This window comes from Pogona vitticeps, chromosome 6 (assembly GCF_051106095.1).
Source record: "Pogona vitticeps strain Pit_001003342236 chromosome 6, PviZW2.1, whole genome shotgun sequence".
NCBI classification, from domain to species: domain Eukaryota; kingdom Metazoa; phylum Chordata; class Lepidosauria; order Squamata; family Agamidae; genus Pogona; species Pogona vitticeps.
In genome coordinates this window covers 95,080,009-95,105,773 of record NC_135788.1, presented here as the reverse complement: position 1 = coordinate 95,105,773, position 25,765 = coordinate 95,080,009, and the positions used below count along the sequence as shown (strand labels likewise).

The following is a 25,765-nucleotide window of genomic DNA, read 5'->3' as shown; positions in this document are numbered from 1 at the left end:
AGTAATGAGTGAAACATGTGAAGGAGCCATTACAGGGAGCTCACTTCTTATAAAGGTATCCATAATCTCAGCCTTAGCACGCAAGCTTCTGTCGTTACTGAGGAAAGGCTGTACCATGATGAACACAGCATGTTCGGAGATACCTCAAGTTCCATAAAGATCCGGTGGAAAAGCACAAAAGCTCTGGAAAACAAGAGTGGCTATGACAAGGATGTTTCTGTGGAAGTAGGAAAATTTCCAATTTTAGCTTTACAGTATTTGTTTATTTAAAATATTTTTGCCCTGCCTTTTTCCTTAGGAAGGACCCAAAGCTGCTTACATAATTCAAAGACAACATTAAAATCTAAAACAGTCAGGATATAAATACTAAAAAGGATCAAACGGATACCACTTCTAAGACAGTAAACAAAAGCAATACCAAATATACATTCAAAGCTGTTAGACACAACCATTCATTAAAAAAAAACCCACACATGCAATCAGTCATTAAGGGAAAGCTTACCTGAAGAGAAAGGTCTTCAAATGCTTGCAGAAGGATAGCAAAGAATGTAAGGTTTTCTATGACCTGCAATCTCCATGCTGGCTAGATCTCAGAGTTTTGCATTACAAATGAGAATCACAGAACATACATGCATATACATATACAAACATGTGTGACGATGTTGTGCATAAAAACAGTGCTCTTGCCAGCTTTGGTGTGGAACTAACATGCTTGGGCAAGGGTTCAAAATGCAATAGCATACTCAGTATATATGTATGGACAGACAACCATATCTCTACAACCCACAAAATGTCCCACATTTTAATAAATAAATAAATAATATAATATAATATAATATAATATAATATAATATAATATAATATAATATAATATAATATAATATAATATAATATAATACAGTGGTGCCCCGCACAGCGAGGTTAATCCGTTCCGGATTAACCTTCGCTGTGGGAAACATCGCACTACGGAACACCAAAAGGCATTGGAATGCATTAAACAGCGTTTAATGCGTTCCAATGCCATAGAATACTCACCGTAGTGCGATGTTTCCCAGGGGCCGGCAGCCATTTTTGCACCCTCCCCTCGCACAACGAGGGTGCCAAAATGGCTGCCATCAGCTGTCCGGCGGGTCCAAAATGGCCACCGGAACAGCCGAAAGGGGCCGGGGCGCAGCGTTTTCGCGCCCTTGGTAAGCAAGGGGAGCGTGCGAAAACGCTGCCGGAAGCCCCGAAATGGTTGCGCGCAGCCATTTCAGGGCTTCCGCAGCGTTTTCGCGTGCTCCCCTTGCTTACCAAGGGCGTGAAAATGCTGCGCCCCGGCCCCTTTCGGCTGTTCCGGCGGCCATTTTAGACCCGCCGGACAGCTGATCGGCGGGTCGCAAAGCGAAGGTCAGTAAGCGAGCAGCTTACTGACCTTCGCTCTGTGAATCACAGCCTAAACGGGCATCGTTTTGCGATCGCATTTGCGATCGCAAAACCGGCCTCGTAGAGCGAATTCATCGCTCTACGAGGCGCCCGTTGTGCGAGGCACCACTGTATAATATAATATAATATAATATAATATAATATAATATAATATAATATAATATAATATAATATAATATAATATAATACAATATAATATAAATTTGGATTGCTTTGTCCTACCCTTCAGGACAAGCATCTTCAGAGAAGCTCAAAAACTCCAAAATTAAAATAATGAGAATGAAATTAAAGAATAAGGAAGAAAAGCTGCAGGAGTAGAAGTTTTTGTTAGGCTTAACAAGTGTAATGGGGGAAAAACATTTTTAAAAAGCAAAGAAAAAGAAGATAGGAGGGCCTGGGTGGAAGACAGGAGGGCCTGGCGTGCTCTGGTCCATGGGGTCACCAAGAGTCAGACACAACTAAACGACTAAACAACAGCAGCAACAAAGGGAAAAAAAACATCTTCACCTGGCACTATCAGGATTAGAGAGCTGGCACCCTGTGGAAGGCATTGCAGTAAGAGATGCCACAACTTCTCACCCAAAGCCCCTTCCCTACTTGCCACCTACCTGAATCCAGAAGGTGGATGGACCCAAGAAAAGCCTCAGTAAGTGATCTTATTCTATGGACAGATAATCCTTCAGATATGGAAAGTTTAAGCCATTTGGAGCTGTAAAAGATAAGCAACAACACTTCAAATTGTGCTCTGAATCCTACTAACAGCCCGAGAAGCTACTGGAAATCAGAAAGCACTGCTCCCAATAGATGGTTCCAGTTAATGGTTCAACTGCAGCTTTTTGGACATATTAAACTTTCTGGGCAGTTTTCAGAGGCACCAACAAAAGTTTCAGTTGTCTAGTCCAGAGAGATTAGCAAAGGATGGGTAACTGTCTAGTAGTGACCATAGCAAGACACTAAACTGCTGAAAAGTGCTTTATGACACAGACATCACTTGGGCATCCTGTGAAAAGCTTGGTTCGTTCAGTGAAGATCCCACATTTCGGACAGGATCCTTTATAAGTGTAGATATGCTGACCACCATTTCTCATGCAGGCATTTCACCAGCCAGTAGTACCTTTACTTGTCAGGCCTGAGCTTCAGGTTATTGGCTACCATTCTATCCAAACGGATTGCAGGTTATGCTGGCATAAGAAAGCAAAGCAAACCAAAAGAGCAAAATACTGTATTGTAGCACTTTAAAGACTAACAGTTTTATTTCAGTGTAAGCTTTCACGGATCAAAATTCACTTTCTCAGACACAGAGGGCACAAATACTATGTCCTCAATATTTCTACATATCTCCATGATGAAGTAAGGATACAGGTAACAGATAAAGTGGCAATGGCTTGTCAATGCAGGAATGAGACCCCAGGCAGAAACATTTATCATTGGCTCCAGATTTTTGAAACATTGCTTAGCATTTATAAATTCTGAGTGTCTCTCATTCCAAAGACAGAATCAAGGTGACTTCTCATGCTTTGTGTTGGACCAGTGAGGGTCCCCTAAATCAGAAGAGTGGGCACTCCAGCTCTTGAAGAGCAAGGGTGGGATTCCCTACCCACAGTTCACCTCTGGACTGCGGCATTGGTGAGGGCGACGTGGACAACGGTTTTGAGGCCACAGGTGTAGCCATGGTGGGACTTGGATTTAAGGAGGAAAGTAAAGCAGAAGAGGAGGGCTGTTGGGTGGACACCATGGACTGGGAGGTCCATGAGGACTGGGAAGTGCTGCTGCTAGAATGGTAAATGGCTGGATGGTACGTCACTATGATCTTGAGACTGGTTGCTGGGTCAAGTTGTTTGTACCATCAGACGAAGCCTCCTAGGTCTGTTGGGAACAGGCCAAGAGCCAAGAGGCATGAAGGGTCAAGAACCAGCATTGAACCTGTTGCCAGGAGAAGCAGAAGCAAGGGCAAGCAGCTCCATCAGAGCAATCCCATGGCCAGTCTGCCTCATGACCTCCTGAAGGTCAGCCTCCAGCAACTCCCTGCCTATGGACTATGGAGGGGTAGCAGGGGAAGAAGCCTTCACCACTTGCCTTCAGGGACAATTGACAGTGTGCATCTAGCACCCTTGTTGTGGCACCTTGTACCTGGCTCACACGTGAGGAGTCCTAGAACTGGTAGAAGAGGTGGGGCTCCACTCCTCCAAGTAAAAGACTTTTGAGGGGGACTGCCTCAAAGACTGTGGGAGTGGAGCTAACTCCCTGGCATCCTGGTTTCCTAGTCCTGTTGGCCCTTTAAAAGTTCTGTTGCTCCAATAAAAAGCCTGTTCCAGCAACTACACTCTGTGTCGTCATGGATGGGGGGTGTGGGGGCCACCCACACTTTGGTACTTCTCTTTAGAGGAGGTCTGTGTTTCACAACAGATGACTAGGCTAGAAGGCTTTTAGATTCTTCTTGCCCAAAGTCTACAAATATGAGTTTGAGTTTGTTTTCTTTCCAAACCAATTGTAATTTGAACTACTGTTATTCTCTGTTCTTAGTTTTGTTGGCACTTCCCTGATGTTTCTCTCAGGGCTATTATCAAAAGCTTTCTCTTCCTTTTGGTGGATTTTGATGGACAGGCCCCAGGGAGTGGGTCAGAATGTGCCATGAATATATTGGCTTCCCACCGCTGGCCTGGCATGCTAGCGTTAAAGAGACAGCATTATCTTTCATCATTGGGCAGCCAAGTCCCTTTTCCCCCCTCCCACTAAGCACTGCGTGGGCAAAAGGATGGTTAATGCATAATGTATGGAGAGAGCTTGAAATGGGGACAGAGAAGCAGCGGGGGGGGGGGGAGAGAAAGAATATAGGGATATTTAGTACCTAGAAAAGATAAGGATGAACCAGCCCAGAAAGCTTTCTTCCTGATCCCAAAAATGTGTGGTTTGTCTCTAATTTGGTGAGCAATTAATTGACAACTTGGCCCAGTATGGCCCTAGATACTTGCTGGATGACAACTCACATCAGCCCTACTTAGCAGAGCTAAGTTCCATGCCACATTTCTGGAGGAGCACAACACCTGGTTAGTGAGAAGATTATTGTGATGGTGATGATAATGATGATTTCCCTAACAAAAATGTTTAAATCATAGGCTTCATCATCAACCCAGCTTTAGTGAGAGGTGAAATAGTTTACTGTTGATGCTCGGATTTTTTTTTTTGCTTGCCCAGAGTAGAGGATAACTTGGAGGGGGGGGAGCTTGCTTTCTACCCTTCTTCACAATAGAAGCTAATGCTTCATCTTCTGCCCTCACAGCATTCAATAGTCTAAACATAAATAAAAGCCGTAAACATTGCAAGCACAGCACTTAAGCATTCCCACATTTTTTTAAAAAATGGCTGCAACAGAAAAAGTTCTTGTATATCCCCCTCCTTGATTTCAAGTCTAGTAATGATAAGTTAGCAAAAGCCAGTCTGACTGGAGAGGACTTGCTCCCTGCTTAGAAAGTTGGCAGTCTGTGATATCCAGCCACGCACTGCATCAGGCTGAGAGAACTGGGTACATTTAGCCTAGAGATTATTGTGAAGGGAAGTATAGTGACAGCACATTCAAACTGTTTAAAAGGGTACTGAAAAAAGAGGGAGGAAATAATTTCCCTCCACTCTCCACTGGGAATAGGACAAAGAGCATAGAGCTTAAAAATCAGAGGAAGCTAGATCCATGTTAACACTTCAGGAAATAAACTTGTCCAACCTGAAAAGCAGCTCAACGATGCAAAAAACTGCTTAATGAATTTCCTTCTTTTACAATTTGCAGGAAAAGGCAGATCAGTACCCATCAGAATGTTTTAAAGTGGAAATGTCCTCTTTTAATGACAAAAGCAACAAATACTTGAATTCTAGATAGTGTGGTGCATCACATTCCTCAGTAAAATTCAAGCATGTGAGGAAGCATATTTTTTCATTTTTTTTCAGTCTTTCAAATATAAACGAGGAACAATTTGGAACTATCAGCACAATAGAAGGAACAAGAGAAATTCTGGACTTCTAGCTTCATATCCCTTGCCCTTTATGGAAATCACGATTCCCCCTTCTTTCGCCTCCAGCCTGCAAAATGGAGAATAATTATCCCTCTCACAAGGGAGCCGGGCAGCCTCATTAATGGTTTGCAAAGTGCTTTGCCAATTGTCAGACTAGTAAGGGCAGAATGCTGGTAATTATTTTTAGCCACTAAAGACCGGCTCAGTTTCTAGAGGTACCACATGCTGGAAGGTCCCATCCCCCAGCCCCGCTGTAGCTAGGCACTGGGACCAGCTGAGGTCTCTTACATGTCTGAGTATTTCTTTGAGGAGATATAATGTTTCTTGATTTTTCTGGCTCAGATCATGCATAGGCCAGATGATACTATATAGATATGCATTCTATATCTTACTTTCATCTTCGTGAATTGATAACCATGAACACTTGGTTTTACAGGGGAGAGGAAATATTCAAGAATAACTTGAAATAATATTTTCAGCAGAATCCTGTCAGCCTTCTTGAAAAATAACAGGGGGAACAACAGAGGGAAAGGATGGCTGCAGGGCCATCTTTCTGCCTCCGCCCCTCAGTGGCATGGAATTTCATGCGACTATGAAAACACGTTGCCCAGAAATTGTCTGGCAAAAAATCCGAGTCAGCTCTTGTTTCTACTAAATGTTTAAATCATGTTGTGATAAGAATGCTACATTTTGATGGGGAAGGCCAATGTTTTAATTTCTGCTTAGACGTAAGACCTTGGGCAAATTATTCCCTCATGTCAGCTCTCTCTTTCCTCACTTCAAGCCTAAAGGTTGGTACAGGAATAAATTACATGCTGTAAGCTCTGCACACTCTGACAACACCATGGGAAAGAGTGCATATGCCCCTACTTATATAAAAATGCCACATATTTATTCACACAGCATATCCTGTCAAAACATTTTAATCCATATTGCTCCAAATTACCATTGCCTAGTAAACTATATGTTTGTTGTTTAGTCGTTAAGTCGTATCCGACTCTTCTTGACCCCATGTACCAGAACACGCCAGGCCCTCCTGTCTTCCACTGCCTCCCGGAGTTGGGTCAAATTCATGTTGGTCGCTTCAATGACACTGTCCAACCATCTCGTCCTCTGTCGTCCCCTTCTCCTCTTGCCCTCACACTTTCCCAGCATCAGGGTCTTTTCCAGGGAGTCTTCTCTTCTCATGAGATGGACAAAGTATTGGAGCCTCAGCTTCAAAATCTGTCCTTCCAGTGAGCACTCAGGGTTGAAAACTATATGTTGTCCCTCCCCATCTGTCCAAAAAGTTACTCCAGGAATTTCCAAAGAAGTAGCTGTGTTAGTCTGTCTCAGCATTTTGGCAAAATTAAAGAGGGGGAAATGGAAAAGGGGAAAGAAGGCAAAACACTATTTCACTCCAACAGATTTATTTCAGTGTGAGCTTTCATGGATCAAAATTCACTTCTACAGACACCTGAAGTAGTGACTTTTGTGTGAAGAAGTGGATTTGAAAAGCTCACAGTGAAATAAATGTACAATTATTTTTTCCTACCCCCCCCTTCTTTCCCCTTTAATTTTATTTCAGGAAGATAAATGCAGCCATACATAGCATCCTCTGAATCACATAAGTGAATTTAATTATTAGTTATATTTATATTCCATCTCTAAAGAGTTGGAGGCAGCACACGTGGCTATTCTCACCACTTTTAAGGTAAAGATAAAGGTTCCCCTCGACATTTAGTCCAGTCGTGTCCGACTCTAGGGCACGGTGTTCATCCCCTTTTCCAAGCCGTAGAGACAGCATTTGTCCGAAAACAGTTTCCGTGGTCACATGGCCAGCGTGACTAGACACAGAATGCTGTTACCTTCCCACCATGGTGGTACCTATTTATCTACTCGCATTTGCATGCTTTCGAACTGCTAGGTTGGCAGGAGCTGGGACAAGTGATGGGAGCTCTGTCGCGTGGATTCAATTTTATGACTGCTGGCCTTCCGACCTTGCAGCACAGAGGCTTCTGCAGTTTAACCCGCAGCACTTTTACCCTCCCAAAAATCCTGTGAGATAAGAGTGCTGGTCCAGTCTTATTCAATGGTTGAAATCCAATAGTTAAGTAAGCCCATTGAGTCAGTGAGGATTTAGTGAATCCATTCCTTCATAAATTCCACTGGTTCAGTGGGCCTACTACTGTATAGGTGTAACGTACTACTTAATTTTAGCCAATGAGTTTTGTTGTTCACTGAGGACTAGAACCCAGATTTCCCAAATCCAAGTCTAACAACTTTAGCCACCTGACCACACTGGCTCTCCAACAGCTGAAGACCCACAAGTGGACTTGAACTATCAGCCCTTGACTATGTAGATAGTCATTCTGATCCACTGAGTTACACAAGCTGTCATTTATTTTGGGCGTGAGTACCACCCTAATTGTCAACTACTGTAATAAGGAACACACTCAGGTTTCAGAACGGTCAGAGGATGGAGGGCTTGAAATATTCAATCTGACTACTGAGTATTCATCCAAATGGAGCAAATGTTCTACATTAGCTGGTCATATTGTGTTGCTCATCATAATGAAAGAGAGTGGCGGTTACTCGGTTATGTGTCCAAATTCAAGTTTTAAAAACCATATGTTAGAAAACTACTTTTCCTCAGGAATTAACTGAAATTGTTGCCCAAGATCCTTAAAACTGAAGGTGCAGTTATACATGCCCAAAAAAACCGTTATATTTATTCCACTGTTATTTAAATTGGTTTATAAATTTCCATTCACATAATGCATGGGTAGCACTGATTCATATAAGGATAAAGGCAGGGTTGTGTGGAAGGTGAGAAAAAATACCAATAACATCAGCACAGACTCAGGATGAGAGATCCCTGAAGACGTTGATCCACACATAGGTAAGCTAAAGGAACTGACTGCTGTAATGCTCTGTAATGGGGTTTCCCTCAAAGATGATATGGAAGCTACAGCAGGTCCAGAATACGGTACTTCAGCCAGATTAATTTCAGTGCTAGTCGATTTGATTGTGTTTACCCAATCCTGGCTCACCTGCACTGGCTTCCTGTTGGCTTCTGTGTCAGATTTTCCATGTTGGGTGTTATGACTTATAAAGCCTTAAACAGTTTGGAATCTCATTACCTATTGGAGTGCCTCTCAGGCTGCATTACTGTGGGTGCCGATCCTGAGGGAAATAAAGAAAAATAATACCAGGACTCAGGTATTTTCAGCAATGGCACCCTCACTATGGAACAAACTTCCATCGGAAGTTAGACAGACCCTCTTCCTACAGATCTTTTAAAGATTAAAGATAGCACTGTTTAAAGAGATCTTTGGCAACATCTTAGGCTTATTTATGAGATTTGTGCATTATATTTGTAACTATTGTCATTATTATTTTTTAGATTTTACTAACGTACATTTTATTGAATTATGTTTCATGTAATTTGGTTTGATTTGAGTTAGCAGGTATCAATCTTAGGTTACCTTTTCTATTTAATTTGTCATATTTTGATTTTTGTTATTTTATTATTTTAACTGGTTGTATATTTTGTTTAATTATGTAAACAAACAAACAAACAAAGGGAAACAAATGCTCTGTTGTTATTCATGGAACTGAGTAGTGTGGTACATCGGGTGGGGTGGGGTGGGGTGGGGAAATGGACTGAATTTTTTTAATTGTTCACTTAGGTGTAGGAGGTTAAAGAGCTCTTCATCTGTGTCTCAGTTTTCCTCATGATATATCCCCTGTGGAAAGGACTAGAACTGGGACTAATGGTTATGTAGTGGCCAGACTGGAGACAGTTGATCCTTTGATGCAGGCCATTGCCTTGCAATTTTCTCCTACACTAAAGGAGGGATGTATTCTCAAGACAAATTTAGGATATGGCTGATACCTTTGTTTGTTGTTTGCAACCATGGCAACACTAGATATTTGGTAACTGTAGGCGAGATGTAAGCAGCACCCTATTAAGGACATGCATGACTCTCACTCTTTTCTCACATAGAAAGTGTGGACATAAAGAACACTCAGAAAAGAAATTTACACATCTCCTCCCACAATGATCCCTGTGAACTCCATGTTTTTCCCCAAAACTCTTGTTTGACTTCACATGAAGGATAGAGATTGCCCTCTTTCATATATTACTTCAAAATTATAAAGTCATGCATCCACAGTCACTATTTATATGAACACCTATGCCTGTCCTCAGTTGCATCGTCTCACAGTTTCATCTCTTACAGATATTTGCTTCAATCACTCTCTTCCCCTTCCAGCAAGTATCAGCAGGTACCATGGGTCTCATGTGGGGGGATAGCAGGAATGAACCCTAACAGCTCCAAATGTAGAAACTAACTACTGGAAACAGATGCTAACATGGAAGAAGGAAGGATTGCACAACCAAAGGAAAAAAATGAATTAATTGTATATGGGAATGAAAAGAGGGGAGGGGGAAAAAAAGGGGGAAATAGCCCATGATTTAAGGAGCACTTCTAAACATTATGTTATGAGAAATTTCTACTCCTCTGCCAAAACTGTTTGCACACAATGACACACCCTTATTTATATTCTGGTGACCTCATGCAACATCTGGACTAAGAACTGCAAGGTCATAAGCCTATATTTAGCTCTGTGGGATATATAGAACCAAAGAAATTGGAATCAGGTATTAGGCGGTACCCAACCTGCAGGATGAAAAAAGAGACATACACATAGGTATGTGGTTGCTGTGGCAACCAGCTGTAAGAAGATGGAGATGAGAGATGGAGACAGGCACTCTGGTATTTTCCTTATACTCATTTTGCCTCTTTCTAAAACTAATGTCAGCCAAACACTCTGGCAAAACACTGGGAATAACAGAAGGTTGAAGACGGTACTATATCCCTCCCCACCCCACCTATTATCCTTTCCTACAAAACCTAGAATTGTTTGGGCCTGTAGGGATATATTTCTTCCCCATTTCATATTTAGCGTATGTGATAGCTCTCCCTGCTTTCCAGCCAGGCATGGGAGCACCATTTCCAAAACAAAAGTCTCAGAAAGTGGAACAAGCAATCTCTTCAAATTGGCACTTTCCACCTCCTGTCCTCTCACGCAAAGGGATATCTACTGCAAACACACACACACATATAATAACCTCTCTGTTCTGTTCTGTTTTGCTTCACAGCCTGATCCCAAACTAGTGTAGAAATTGCAGGATTTGGAAAAAAAAGAGTTAGCAGAGTTTATATTGACCAGGAATGTCTTCTTCCGATCCTACATGTGTGTGGATTTGTTTTGTTATCTAATAAATTAAAGAAATGGCACTCAGAGTGCAATTAACATGGTCAAATACTGCAGAATTTGCCCTGCTTATAAAATGGGTGAATTCAAAGTAGTTTTTACTGACTGCATGACACAAAGGCTGAACCAGATTTGCCTATCCCTTTTTTGCTCCCAAAGTGGTATTTTCTCTCTGCTACTTGGGGGCTTTTACTTTTTAAAGTCAGAATGAGTTGAATGCACTTATTCCTGTGCTATAGTTGTGATACACTCTTATAAAGATAGGGGCTGAGTCTGTAGGTGGTGTTTCTGTGATGTAAGCAGTAGATATGTGATATTCAGGACTAGGGTGGGGGAGACGGCAAAAGCAAAGCACTGTGATTATGGTTTGCTGTGAAGCCCGTTTCTCACTTAAGGCTTCAGACTGCTAAGTTTCTGAAAAACTTTTTATAGAAAAATAACATGGAAAGGTACTTCACAGTCTCAGAATACAGAACATCAAACACTTGGACAGTAAATTTGCAAAATACATAATTATTTACAACTCAGAATGATTCCATATGAGATCACCACATTCCCTTTTTCATCCATTTCTTCCCTTAGTTTCAAATCATGTATACAAGAATTACCTCATCTCTTTTCACATATAGGTTAAACTATTGGCATGATAAATAGTGACCAAAAATGAGGTAATTCTTGCTTGCATTACTTGAAAGCAAGGGAAAGGAGTCGCGGATGAGGAGAATGTAGTGATCCCTGTTATGAAACCATTCTGTTATGTGAATTACGGTATGATGTATTTTGCAAAACCTCTGTTCAACCTTTTGACGTTATGTACTAAGACTGTTAAGTACTTTTCCATGTTATTTTTCTACATAAATGGTTTTCAGAAATATAGTAGTCTGAAGCTTGAGTGGGGAGGATCCCTGGAGAGGACACTTGGCTGAGTAAAGGAAGTTCTACCTGGCTTGTGCACAAACAATAGCCTCTGTGTGAACAGTGATTACAATTTCAGACATAATACAGGCTGCAAGTCAAACTGCAACAAAGCCTAATTATTCTGATTCAACTCTCCAATGCAGCCTTACCTTCAGAGAGTTTTGCTCTTTATTACTAGCACAACAGCAAAATAGCTGTCACCTGATGAGAGGGATAAGGATCCACCTCCTGTCCACCACTAGCCTCTTAGCAGCATAATAACTCAGCATTCCCCAGGTTGGTTGATCAATAGGTTATTTTGTATCTCCAGCAGAATGTAGCCTGAATGCATTATTTCTTTCATTGTGCATTTGTTCCACGTCCTCTTATCCCATTTATCTCCAATGAATTTTTTTAAATTCAATATAGTCATTGTATAATTTTGGGAATTAAGGATGAGGTGAGGTTCATTGGTCAGCTCTGGGCCACATCCAATTCTCCAAGGGCCAGATGAGTAATTTTTTTTCTTTAATTTCTTACACACTTTAAAGAACTGAATTGAACTGAACTGCAGTTTCAAACATCCATTTAACATCCCTCCCCCTTAACTCTTTGTTCATGCAAACAGTACCAGAGTTAATACTCCCTGCTGTGCCTTCCCAGAGGGCTTCCACATACCTTAAATAGAAAAAAAAATCTTATTTTCTACAACCAGATACAGTACCAGAAATTTTGTGTTCTAAAACTGATTCACTCCTATTTCTCGGCACAGCATTTAAATTATAACTCACAACTCTGTTGCATAGTTTTAAAAAGTACCTTGCTAACTGTGGTAAGGAACCTGTCACATTTTTATTTTGGGGCCTTTGATTTTAAAATCCCTAGGACTCACATGAGAATGAAATAAAACTTGAAAAATCACATTCAAAATGTTGCTGCACAAGCCTTAAAATTAAATTTAAAAGGTAACTATAAAGCATTACTTACTACATCAGTAAAAATATAAATTCCTACTTGGTGCATTGCTTGTCAAATATAACTTTATTTTAAATAACAAGAACAACAACAATGTTTAGGCTCTTTCAAGGACCTCCAATCGTCAATGCAAAACTCTAAAGATGTTTCTCCATGAGCCTTCTGATGGGAAAATATTTTACTGTGATATCATATCACTATTGTACACCTCAATAACTTTAAAGCAGACTGTTACTCCTGAAACATCTGCTATAGCAGTGGTTCCCATCCTTGGGTAACTGCAACACGCAATGCGCTCTACATGGGGCTGCCTTTGAAGACGGTCCGGCGACTGCAACTGGTCCAGAATCGAGCTGCACGGCTGGTGAGTGGTGGGGCCACTAGGGGACATATCAAGCCGATTCTGAGTGCAACTTTTCTTAACGTTGCCTCCTGATTTTATTACTCTAAATTTGCTACCAAGTATGAGGTGGCTGTCAGGGGTGTGTGTACTGGTAGTTCAGTCTCGTTGTTCCCTGCTTGGATGCTGCAACATGAATTATGTGTCCCTTCATGCCAGAGAAATAGGCACCCTAACAGCAACCAGAAGATGAGGCAAAAATGGAGAGCAAAAGTGGCCACGAGCACAACCCAAGTAGCACCAACCCCCTAAACAAACAGATAGAATATGGTACAAATCTGGGTCCAAGTGAAGTCTTCTGTAGCAATACCATGCACAGGTTTGTTTCTTTGCTGCTATAATTACACTAAGAAAGACTGGAAAATCGTGAGTCCCACTATAGGTGATGGTGCACATTGCTTGGATCGTGACTGGAGAAGCAAAACATATTGCTGGCTTTTAGCAGCTGGCTGAACAAGTGTATAGCTTCCTTCACTGTCACTAACAGAGCATAGGATCTGTTACCTACCAAAGGTTATAAATGCGAGCACGGTTAATTTAGGCTATGTGGATGCTTATTTCTGTTCAGTGAACAGACAGTGTGTTTTCAGCGCTGCAGTCACAGAACACATGCTAAAACATACTGAGCATCTATTAAGTAGCAATGAGCAGTGCCACGTGCAGTGCATGGTTTAAACTGACCTCTTCCAGATATTGAACTATCAGCAGGTATCAGACCTGTACCAATGTCTAACTGTCACCAAGGCTCCTTCACAATGATTCATGTATACTTCTTGGTGGTTATTCCCTTTTCCCTCCCCCACTCTCTCCCTCCACTGACCTAGTTTTTCAGTATCTATAGAAGGTAAAGGATTTGCACATAGCATAGTAAAGCTAGGAGGACTCAGGGGAATCGCCCCCAAACAACTGCACTGAATTAGCAATTCTCTTTCATAGACGCCTCCTGCCAGGCAGTACAAGTCTTGGAAATTTAGATAGAGAGATGCAGCCTGGCAGTAGTGTCCTCTGGTGTGGCATGGGAGCTGGATCTTTGATGTTCCCTAAACAACTTTTCCCCACCCAACATATGCATCAGAACCTCAACGTCGTGAATCCCTGAGTTTATTTATTATCTGGGGGCAGATTGTTGTGAAATACCTATTTAATACAACACATGTTCAGCAAACATTGAGAACAGTCTACGTAGTGCACACACTTTGAGAGGAAAGTTAACTGTGTGGCCTGGCAGTGGCACAAGCCCAAAACAAGCCGCATTTCAACTCAAGACTTATTGTGAATGCTACCAGCTCCTGCCACTCAAAATCACAGATTAATCGCAATCATATTTCTTAGGGACTCCCGTTTACCCTTCCCTAAGAGATTTAGATAAAATATATTTGAACCACTTATCTCAGTGTCTTGCAGCCTCATTATTTTTCCCAACAATTTTTACATGATAATTTTAGAAGTCCTTTTCTGTCCTTACTCCAGTTCCATTATATTATTTGTGAGGCAAAGAAACAAGAACTGCATATACCTTTCTATCTAGCAGCATTCCAAAAGATATGTATAAAATAGCTGAAAGGATGGTAACACAGATCAAAGTTCTCTGTTCTTATCCACAATTACAATTGTTACCAGAAGGCTCTGTGAATATCCTTGGTTTGCGTCTTCTCCTTTCTTCCAGTGGTACAACAGCATGCACAAAGATTCTCTCCATCCCTAATATACCAAAAAACAAACACACACACACAAAAAAAATATGAGGCATAGAAAATACAAATAAGGGAGTAATCCAGTATTAACTGCACAGATTTGTCTTTGCACAATGCTTTTATCTCCCCATCCACTTCACAACATAGCCTTTTTCTCATTTGTTACAACTAGAACCTTTGTAAGCACCTGTATCCACACACAGGCCACTGGACTCAGGGCAGCATGTTATTTTATAAGTATTATTATGATGACTGAAGGCTTAAGAAATTTAGTGGAAAAGATTTTTTTTTCAATCATTGAGATCTACATTTGTTAACATGGCTTAAATGAGAACTGACAAATAACAAATCAATAACATATAAACAGAGAATGACAAAAGCAGCACCAATAATAAATGTGCCCTAAAGGAGGCAAAACAAGCCAATGAGCCCGTGACTTCTTAAAGACTACCAAATGTGATAAGAGTGATGGTGCTTCTGCAGGACAATGTCCCAGCCACAAGCTTGGTGCCAACCCTTCTGAACCACTTCTGCTCTGCAGCTGTTACAAAATCAGGACTGTTTCTATGCACCAGTTCAAAAGATGTCACCCACCATAATTCTGTATGGCAATGGTAGCATTACACTTTGCATAATTTGCCCCAATTATATGCTACATCTCCATAATGGCATCATATACTTTTCAGCAATTGGTGCAAAGTTACTACAAACTATGGGAGTGCAAATAGCCAGATCAGTGGAGCACTGCCACACGGAAGCAGCCTCCAACATGACGGCATATAACAATAACAAGTGAAAATTATCTAGCGACAAGGGTGATAGGGACCAATCACACCAGAAAAGAGCAAAGAAAATATAGAAGGGTGGAACTAAGCAAGATGTAGGAGATCTAATATTTTTAGTATTTTTGGCCTGCACTCCCCTGCCCTTCAGGACCGGGACCCTGCTGCTGCTGCTGCTGCTGCTTTGGGCAAACCCACCCCTTCCTCAACACCAGCCACCTGGCTGGGAGGGGAGGGAAGCTTTAAAAGCAAGACGCCGGTGCCAGGGCCCTCTGAGAGCAACGTTCCTGTCTTCGGGGGAGTCGCTGGTAACATCTGCCGTCCCCAGGCACTGGGTGAGAGACAGTGCCTGGGAGTATTTTTGGCCTGCACTCCCCTGCCCTTCAGGACCGGGACCCTGCTGCTGCTGCTGCTGCTGCTGCTTTGGGCAAACCCACCCCTTCCTCAACACCAGCCACCTGGCTGGGAGGGGAGGGAAGCTTTAAAAGCAAGACGCTGGTGCCAGGGCCCTCTGAGAGCAACGTTCCTGTCTTCGGGGGAGTCGCTGGTAACATCTGCCGTCCCCAGGCACTGGGTGAGAGACAGTGCCTGGGAGTATTTTTGGCCTGCACTCCCCTGCCCTTCAGGACCGGGACCCTGCTGCTGCTGCTGCTGCTGCTGCTTTGGGCAAACCCACCCCTTCCTCAACACCAGCCACCTGGCTGGGAGGAGAGGGAAGCTAGAAAAGCAAGAAGCCGGTGCCAGGGCCCTCTGAGAGCAACGTTCCTGTCTTCCGGGGAGTCGCTGGTAACATCTGCCGTCCCCAGGCACTGGGTGAGAGACAGTGCCTGGGAGTATTTCTGGCCTGCACTCCCCTGCCCTTCAGGACCGGGACCCTGCTGCTGCTGCTGCTGCTGCTTTGGGCAAACCCACCCCTTCCTCAACACCAGCCACCTGGCTGGGAGGGGAGGGAAGCTTTAAAAGCAAGAAGCCGGTGCCAGGGCCCTCTGAGAGCAACGTTCCTGTCTTCGGGGGAGTCGCTGGTAACATCTGCCATCCCCAGGCACTGGGTGAGAGTCAGTGCCTGGGAGTATTTCTGGCCTGCACTCCCCTACCCTTCAGGACCGGGACCCTGCTGCTGCTGGTGCTGATGCTGCTTTGGGCAACCCCACCCCTTCCTCAACACCAGCCACCTGGCTGGGAGGGGAGAAGGGGCATTAGAAGGGTGTGTGGGTTTGTTCTTGTTTGTTTGTTTTAACTGTTAGTATTACTAATTGCCATCAGGTTGCATAGAGACCCACAGTGGACCTGATGGAACAGGAAGGGGGGAGGGCGTTGGAGGGGGCAGCCATTGAGGTGGTGCTGGGTAGGGGAAGGAATGGTGGTGGGGGTAGAACATGCCCGCGTAGGAGAAGAGAGGTTAGATATCTTACATCTATCCCCTCTTCTAGTCCTACCTCCAACCAAATGGTATCAGGCGACCATATCAGCAAACCCTCGAGCCACACGGTGCTGTTGATGAACGCCAGGTCAGTACAAAATAAAACTGCCCTCATCCATGATGTAATTCTGGATGAGGGTGCTGACCTGGCGTGCATTACTGAGACCTGGGTGGGAGAGGAAGGTGGTGTCCCCCTCTCCCAGCTGTGTCCTCCTGGGTACTCAGTCCAGCACCAGTGTCGCTCAGAGGGTCGGGGAGGGGGAGTTGCTATAGTCTATAGGAGTTCTATCTCCTTGACCAGGCTTCCTATCCCTTTGAGAGGAGGTCTTGAGGGCCTGTATTGTGTGTTGGGCTCACGAGACAGATTAGGGATTCTGTTGGTGTACCGCCCACCCTGCTGCGTACCAACAGTCTCCCGACCTGAGCTGACGGAGGCAGTCTCGGACCTGGTGTTGAGGACTCCCAGGCTGCTGGTGCTGGGGGACCTCAACATCCATGCTGAGGCTGCCTTGACTGGGGAAGCTCAGGACTTCATGGCCGCCATGACAACCATGGGGCTGTCTCAATGTGTCATCGGCCCGACACATGAGAAGGGCCACACCTTGGACCTGGTTTTCACAACGGGACTGGAAGGTGGTGGTTTGGATGTGGAGGGGCTGGTCGTGACCCCATTGTCATGGTCAGACCACTTCCTGGTCAAATTTAGTCTATTAGCTTCTTCTTCCCTCTGCAAGGGTGGGGGATCGATTAAGATGATCCGCCCCCGGAGACTAATGGATCCGGATGGTTTCCTGAATGCTCTGGGGGAGTATCCGTCTGATATGGTTGGCGCTCCTGTCGAAGCTCAGGTCACCCTATGGAATAGGGAGATGACCCGGGCGGTTGACACGATTGCGCCTAAGCGCCCTCTCCCTGCTCGCCGAGCCCAGACAGCTCCCTGGTATACTTCTGAACTGCGGGCGATGAAGCAAGAGGGGAGACGGCTAGAGCGCAGGTGGAGGAAGTCCCGCTGGGAATCCGATCGAACACGACTTAGAGCCCATTATCGGGCCTATTTCGTGGCAATACGGCTGGCGAAACGGCAATATTTCTCCAGCCGTATTGCTTCCTCAGAATGTCGTCCAGCAGAGCTGTTTCGGGTGGTCCGGGATCTTCTTCAACCGGGAAACCCGGTGGAGGTCCCGGACTGCTCATCAGCTCGCTGTGATGAGTTTGCTATTCATTTTGAGGAAAAAATCGCTCAGATTCGCAGTGGGCTGGACTCCACTGTTACTGCAAAATCGGAAGATGTGTCCAGTGGGCCGTGCTTAGGTCAAACTTTAATGGATGAGTTTCAATTGTTGAGACCCGAGGATGTGGACAGGGTGCTTGGATCTGTCCGTTCTACCACCACGCCGCTCGACCCTTGCCCATCTTGGCTAATTGGAAGATCTGCCAGGGGGGTTCGCACTTGGGTCCAGGAGGCCGTGAACGCCTCTCTGAGAGAGGGAGTGGTCCCTACCGCCTTGAAAGAGGCGGTAATTCGACCACTCCTTAAAAAGCCTAACCTGGATCCAAGGCTGGTGATTAACTACCGACCAGTGGCGAACCTCCCTTATTTGGGCAAGGTGTTGGAGCGGGTTGTGGCCGGGCAACTCCAGGCGCTGCTGGATGAAACGGATTTTCTGGATCCATTTAAATCGGGTTTCAGGCCGGGCTTTAGTACAGAGACAGCCTTGGTCGCCCTGTATGATGACCTTTGCCGGGAGAGAGACAGGGGGAGTGTGACCCTGTTGATACTCCTGGACCTCTCAGCGGCTTTCGACACCATCGACCATGGTGTCCTTCTGGATAGGCTGGCTGGGTTAGGAGTTGGGGGCACTGTTTTACGGTGGTTCCGCTCCTTCCTAGCTGACCGTATCCAGAGGGTGGTGCTGGGGGACAGTTGCTCTGCCCCATGGCAGTTATGTCATGGGGTTCCTCAGGGCTCGATACTGTCCCCCATGCTGTTTAACATCTACATGAAACCGCTGGGAGAGGTCATCAGGAGGTTTGGGCTGAGGAGTCAGCAATATGCTGACGACACTCAGCTCTACCTCTCGTTTTCCACCAATCCAGGTGAGGCGGTTTCTGTGCTGAACTCGTGTCTGGACCTGATAATGGACTGGATGAGGGTTAATAAATTGAAACTCAATCCAGACAAGACGGAAGTGCTGTTAGTGGGTGCTTCGCCGGACAGGTTGGAGGGCCACCTCCCTGTCCTGAATGGGGTTACACTCCCCCTAAGGGACAGGGTCCGCAGCTTGGGGGTGCTCCTGGACCCCAGTCTAACACTGGAAGCCCAGGTGGACTCGGTGGCCAGGGGCGCCTTCCTCCAGCTGCGGAAACTATACCAGCTACGGCCCTACCTGGACGAGCGGAGTCTCATGACAGTTACACATGCACTGGTAACATCTCGTATTGATTATTGCAATGCGCTCTACGTGGGGCTGCCTTTGAAGACGGTCCGGCGACTGCAACTGGTCCAGAATCGAGCTGCGCGGCTGGTGAGTGGTGGGGCCGCCAGAGAGCACATCAAGCCGATTCTGTATAATTTACACTGGTTACCAGTTGCTGTCCGGGCCCAATTCAAAGTGCTTGTTTTGACATATAAAGCCCTAAACGGCTTGGGCCCTGGATACTTGAAGGACCGCCTCCTTCCATATGAGCCTACCAGGCTGTTAAGATCTAGCCAGGGGGCCCTTTTGAAAGAGCCATCTCTCAAGGAGGTAAGAGGGATGGCTTGTAGACAAAGGGCCTTCTCGGCAGCTGCCCCCAGACTATGGAACGCCCTCCCAACTGAAATTCGCCTGGCGCCGACACTGATGATATTTCGACGCCAGGTCAAAACCTTCCTGTTCCAGAAGGCTTTTAATTGAAATAACATTAACTGTGGGTCTTAATGATGGCAATTTTAATTGTATTTTTAATTGTATTTTAATTGTATTTTAACTGTATTTTAATCATTTTATTTTATTGCATTGAATTTTAATTGTTGTGAGCCGCCCAGGGACCTTTGGGTAGAGTGGGCGGCATATAAATGAAATAAATAAATAAATAAATAAATAAAATAAATATCCCTGTGTTTCCTTATGTACAAACAAGCAAACAAACAGACAATTGATTTCCAAGTGTCCTGAACTGGATCCTGACTGGAATCGTGGCATGGGAGAAAGTGTTTGTATTTTTATCTGGTTTGTTCTTTTTACTAGAGTATGGTCTTTTAGCATACATTTTATAATTCTCGTGTTACCTCTTTTGGACTGAACAAAGAAAGGTAGGATATACACATTTTTGAATCCAACAATAAAAATAAATAAATCCACGCTCATGCCAGATCCACTAATGAAAATATATTTGCAAATTATTTTTGCAAATTAAAATTAAATTAGTTCAAACTGAAGAAACCACAGCCTATAACTAGCACCTGCCTGCCTTTTCAGTCCTAAAGCTGTTCCTTCTCTGAACTCTAACAAACTCTGTCCTCCTGTGTGTGGTGGTTTGTTTCCTGGTCCTTTTTTCTACCCCCCACCCCCACTTCAGTGCTGCAGCTGGGGGAATCTTCTTTTCACCTCCAGCCTAAAACGATCAGCTGCTTACAGCTGCACAACCCTGGATAAAAGGTCATCTCCATGCCAGGCATATATATATATAAACATATAAATAAATACTGTATATCCGTACCAGTCTGTCCTGCGAATAAAGAAAATAAGAAGTGCCCTTTGCTCATGGCTTAAGAACAAGAACTGTTCTGTTCAATAAATCAAGAGCACAAGTACAGTATACAAGAAACCTTCAGCTAAGAACAACAACAAAAAGAAGGCTGATTTACTTAAACTTCCTATGTAATTTAGGCTTTTCCAGCCCTGTTGGGAGGCATCTCTTGAAGAGTGCAAAATTTCAGCATGGAAACTCCTTTTGTGCAGAAATTACTGTGTTACAAAGATATCTCATAGGTCCTTGGGAAGCTTTTTATTTATTTATATGGAATTGCCTACATCCTTGTTCAAATAAATTTTTGTGGCAGTTTACATAACACAAAAGCAATTTACATACAGGTAAAACAAAACAGAACAATCATAAAAGACAAAAACTGAAAAGGCAGGAAGATCTTAAAAGCTTAATTAAAAACAAATCATTGGGGCTGAAATTAAGTCTAAAAGGTCTGGAAATATAAAACGATCTTGACCTGCCACTGAAAAGTGAATGAAGTAGCTGACAGGCAGTCCTTTTGTGGGGACTACACACAATGCATTCCACCCAATTTACTTGGTGGCCTTCTTCAGAATCAATAGTGTGTAAGGAGAATCTTTGCAATCTGTTTCCAAATAAAGTTAAGCCTAGGACTCAGGAGATCTGGGTTCAAATCCCTATTCAGACAATGAATTTGTGCAATGAATGCTTTGAGTGTTTTTGGTATTGCTTTTGTTACAATTTCTTAAAGTTATATTTGTTTAATCTTTTCTAGTATTTGCATACTTACTGTTTTTAGCTTTAAATATTGTTTTTTAATGATGTAAGTTGCTTTTAATGATATGAGCCACCTTGGGTCCTTTTTAAGGAGAAAGGTGGGGTGAAAATATTTTAAATAATTGTAAATAAATATATAAATAAAAATAATCCTGGGCTGGAGCAGATTGAATATCCCACATACCTCAAAAGCCCTGTTAGGGTTGCCATAAGCTGGAAGTGACTTGACAGAACATAACGACAACAAAAAGGCGCATACACAACCATGGAGCCCATAATTAAATATATTGATCCTAAACCATAAAATTGTCATTAGAAACACATTTCCATTCCACCTGACAGGTGGAGAAATATGTGAAAAGTACACTGAATATAAACTCAATGTAGAATTTTTGTTATGTCCAAGAAGTTCTTAATCATTTAAAAATGAAGCCCTTTCCATGCCCATACTTTTCTGCCCTCTTCCCTTTGTGTAAACCTGTTCCCAAGTCTTCCTTGCTTTCTTGCCTTACACTTCCTAACTCTATGGAGAGCCACAATGAATATATGAACCCAGGATCTGCAGGCCTTGCATCTCCCTTATCTTTTCCAAATTTTAATTTTAGTCCATGGACTGCCCAACACATTTTGCTGCCTGACTCCGTGCAGCTCATAGCGCCACCCACTCACCCAAGCCAAAATACTCAAGTCCAAATCCAGCTGTTAAATCCAGCCACAAAAGAACTGTTCATCCGTTTCTGAATGGCAAGTCAACACTTACAGAAATCCTGTTGATCTACTTGGATTTCAGACATAGTCACTAAATGGTTGTTGTGGGTTTTTCGGGCTCTTTGGCCGTGTTCTGAAGGTTGTTCTTCCTAACGTTTCGCCAGTCTCTGTGGCTGGCATCTTCAGAGGACAGTCACTGAAGTCGGAATGGGCAGACTGCTTCCCTGGAATCAGGCCTCCCAAGGCTATTTTTACACTCCCCATCTTCTGCTTACTTCTGGCTTCACTTTTTGCACCTTCTTTGCCCTCCACCCCGGGTACAGAAGCAGAACATTGCCAAAGATCTACCATAACTGTACACCCCTGCCCTAAAGCCGACAAAGTTATTTTGCCATATGAGGCAGAAAAACGTCACAAGCACCTCTCCCTGTTCCTGAATACAATACATCCCCATATTGGACCGGGGGGGGGGGGGAATTAGTTACATGATTTACCATGGATGCCTGAAACTAGAGATGCAAGGGAACTCTATGTACAACATACAAGGGTGTGGGACAAAGGCCACAAGTGGACACTCTTGTATGTTGTATATAGGACTGCAGCAAACCACTGATAAGTGCAGCCATGGATACCAATCCTGTTGGGGGGCCATACTGTACTAAGAAATTGAGTACTGTAGCTAGTAATTGCCAAACAGTTAGCTGCAGGCCACAAGGACTAGGAACTTGCAGAAGCAACAACAGGCCACATTAGGCTAAAATCCTAACATTCCCCATCCACATGGGCCCACAATTGATGCAGGAAAGGTCCCTGAGTCCCTACTTACTATCTCATAACTATTAAGGAAAGCAGGTTCACCCAACTATCTGGTAACTAAAGTCACTGCAGCATAATACACTCTCACACTTCCTTTAAAAAAGGAACCTTAAGGGATATGATTCAGGCAAACTGGGCATGGTTCTGGTTTTGATCCATTGCTCTATGTGCAGAAATCTATATAATGTGCATTGTTTTCCCCCCTAATTTCATCTGTTATTCTTAACAAGAACAAAGGTGTTTCTCCCCTTATCTCCATCTGCTCATTATTTAGTTTGCTGAGAGCAAACCTATCAAGTCTCTATTAAGAACACAGAAGGCTAAAGACTCTCTACCCCTGGACTCACAGAAGAAACATGAGGGTTGAATAGTGTGGGAAACAATTAACTTACTTATTTTTAAGTGCACAACACTACCTAGTCCAGTTAGGAATAGGAAATTTCAGTAAAACTATGTATATAAAAAGCCAGCCTACTCAGAATGTCTTGTATGTTTTTTGTTTTTTTTTACTCTCTAGAAAGCCAGCATAATGTGAGAAGAAGATTGTCAAGGAAATAGTTGAGTCTGGATCTCTGGATCTGTTTTCTTCTTTTAATTAAATCACCTGTAGCTTCTGATCCACAAGGGAGAGAGGTAACTTTACCTTTCTGCTTTGAGGTGACAACCCCCAGCTCAGACCATTAGCTGTCCCAGTGAAGTTTAATGAGAACACATAGATCTCCATTGTTTCTGTGTTGTGTTCAAGCCGAAATGAGGGCTGTGCAGTGGCCAGTTTGGATTGTCAACCTGAATGGAACTTTTTACAGTATGGGAATTTAAAATTATCAGCCTAAGCTTGAGAATAAAAATTCTTAGTGTTTGCTTAGTACAAAAATCTCCCCCTCCTTTGTTCAAATTGATGAAGAGATAGCCGTCAGGTCTAATGGTTAATCTTAGACCTGCAGAATTGGAGAGGATCTTGTCGATCATCAACTCCAGCCCCTCTCTAAGAGGCATGGTAGGGAACTGAACTCCCAACGGCTGGCTCTGCAATCGGATACAGTGGTGCCTCGCTAGACAGTTACCCCGCATGACAGTTTTTCGCTAGACATTGACTTTTTGCGATCTCTATAGCGATTCGCAAAACAGTGATTCCTATGGGGGAATTTCGCTGGACAATGTTTGGTCCCTGCTTTGCAAACCAATTTTCGCTAGACAACAATTTTGACAGCTCCCTCTGTGCTCGCAAAACGGATGTCTTCGGGACCTAAGCTTCACAAGACAGCTATTTAAACAGCTGATCAGCATTCGCAAAGCGGCTTTCCTATGGCCGATCTTCGCTAGACAAAGACAATTCTTCCCCATTGGAACACATTAAACAGGTTTCAATGCATTCCAATGGGGAAATTCTTTTTGCTAGACAATGATTTCGCTAAACAGCGATTTCAGTGGAATGGATTATCATCGTCTAGCGAGGCACAACTGGTACCTAAACTACTGTGTTAAGGGGAATGGGAAATGTTCTTATTGACTATAATATTAGTCAAACTGGTCAACCAGAATAGGTACAATAGTAGTCCAGGAGTGGCTACTCAACCGTGAGCTCTGGAGTGATAGGAAAGGAGTGTGGAACCTGCAGCAGCAGTGGAAGGTGAGTGGACAGTGTGACCCCAGGGGGCTGGACCCTCATTATGTCCTCCTGTGCGGGGTTATTTGTATTAATATACAAATACTAATGCCCCATCTCTATCTACAATATATATATTTGATTTTATTATATTAATTATTTGACTGTGTATTTTATTGTGAACTGCTTAGAGTAGTGCTGCAGCACTAATGGAAGCAGTATATTAAACTGAAATATATAGATATGTTAAAAGTAATATTTCAACAATTTTCAATGTCTTTAGCCCTCAATTATCCTTATTTGAAATCCAAAAGAAGGGAGATGAGTGCTCTCATGTCTTAAAAATATTTCCAAATATTGAAATAAAACTAATTTCTAAGTAAAGCGGTGAATTTGATTGAAGACAATATTTAGGCCACACAAAATGCAGAGAGTGTGGTGCAGTGGATGGACTAGGGTCCAGGACACCTGGGGTCACATTCCTATTTTGCCACAGAAATTCAGCCGGCATAATAATGGCAAAACCATTCCCCAAACTTCTCACACAAAAGCATACCTTTTGTTCTTTTAAGATGTGGTTAAGCTAGCTTGAAAGCCTCTCCCGGAAACTTTCAGAAAAGAGAATGCTTGAAGGCTGTATGTAGTAAAGACATGGAAATTCGTGATCCATTTATAAAAAGGCTCAAATATGCAGTGTATATGGAGCAAAGAGTACCTATGGGTAGAAATATGTCTCCTCCTGTTTCTTAAAACCAGACATCAGTTCAAACCTCCTGTTTAAATGGAACTTCCTGTACGCCATACCTTTTTTGTTTCATATCCTATTGATGCGGTTGTTTGACATTTTCACTGATGCTATTGTTCAGAAAAAGTATAAAAGGTCTTGTAACGGACCAGGAGGTGTGCTTTCTCGATATCTTATTCTGTATTCTGTATTTTTACCAGGTAAAAATAACCTTTTGCAGCCTTCTCTGCCTTTTGTCATTGCCTTCCAAAGCTTCACTGGAGGATGGATCCATATCGTGGTTTATCACAACACGCTGCTATGGAGCTATTCTAAAAACATAAGGGTTGAGACCTCACCTCTCTTTTACCCTGAACTGGGTAAAAGACTTCATTTCAGACACCATGTTAAGATATAACCATGGGAGTTTCACTGTGATTTAACACAGTGTCCAAACTGGCAAGCCATGTTTTGCAGCCACCATATAAGAATTTCAAAAACTAGGTTAAAGCTTGCAAAGAACAGCCTGAGATAACTGTGGCTTGGCATGATGCCTCTATTGGC

The 25,765-nt window shown here is 43.3% G+C and overlaps 1 long non-coding RNA gene across 1 annotated transcript in view; it reads right to left on the bottom strand.

Moving 5' to 3' along the window:
* Positions 1 to 2,011: 2,011 nt before the first annotated feature.
* LOC110074858 (uncharacterized) overlaps positions 2,012 to 25,765 on the bottom strand; it is a 41,203-nt gene continuing 17,449 nt past the window's right edge. Inside the window, exons 2-3 of the long non-coding RNA XR_002299860.3 lie at positions 14,581 to 14,664; positions 2,012 to 2,134 (exon numbers count right to left, since the gene is read on the bottom strand). This is a non-coding gene — a long non-coding RNA (uncharacterized LOC110074858). The remainder of the gene's footprint in view (positions 2,135 to 14,580; positions 14,665 to 25,765) is intronic.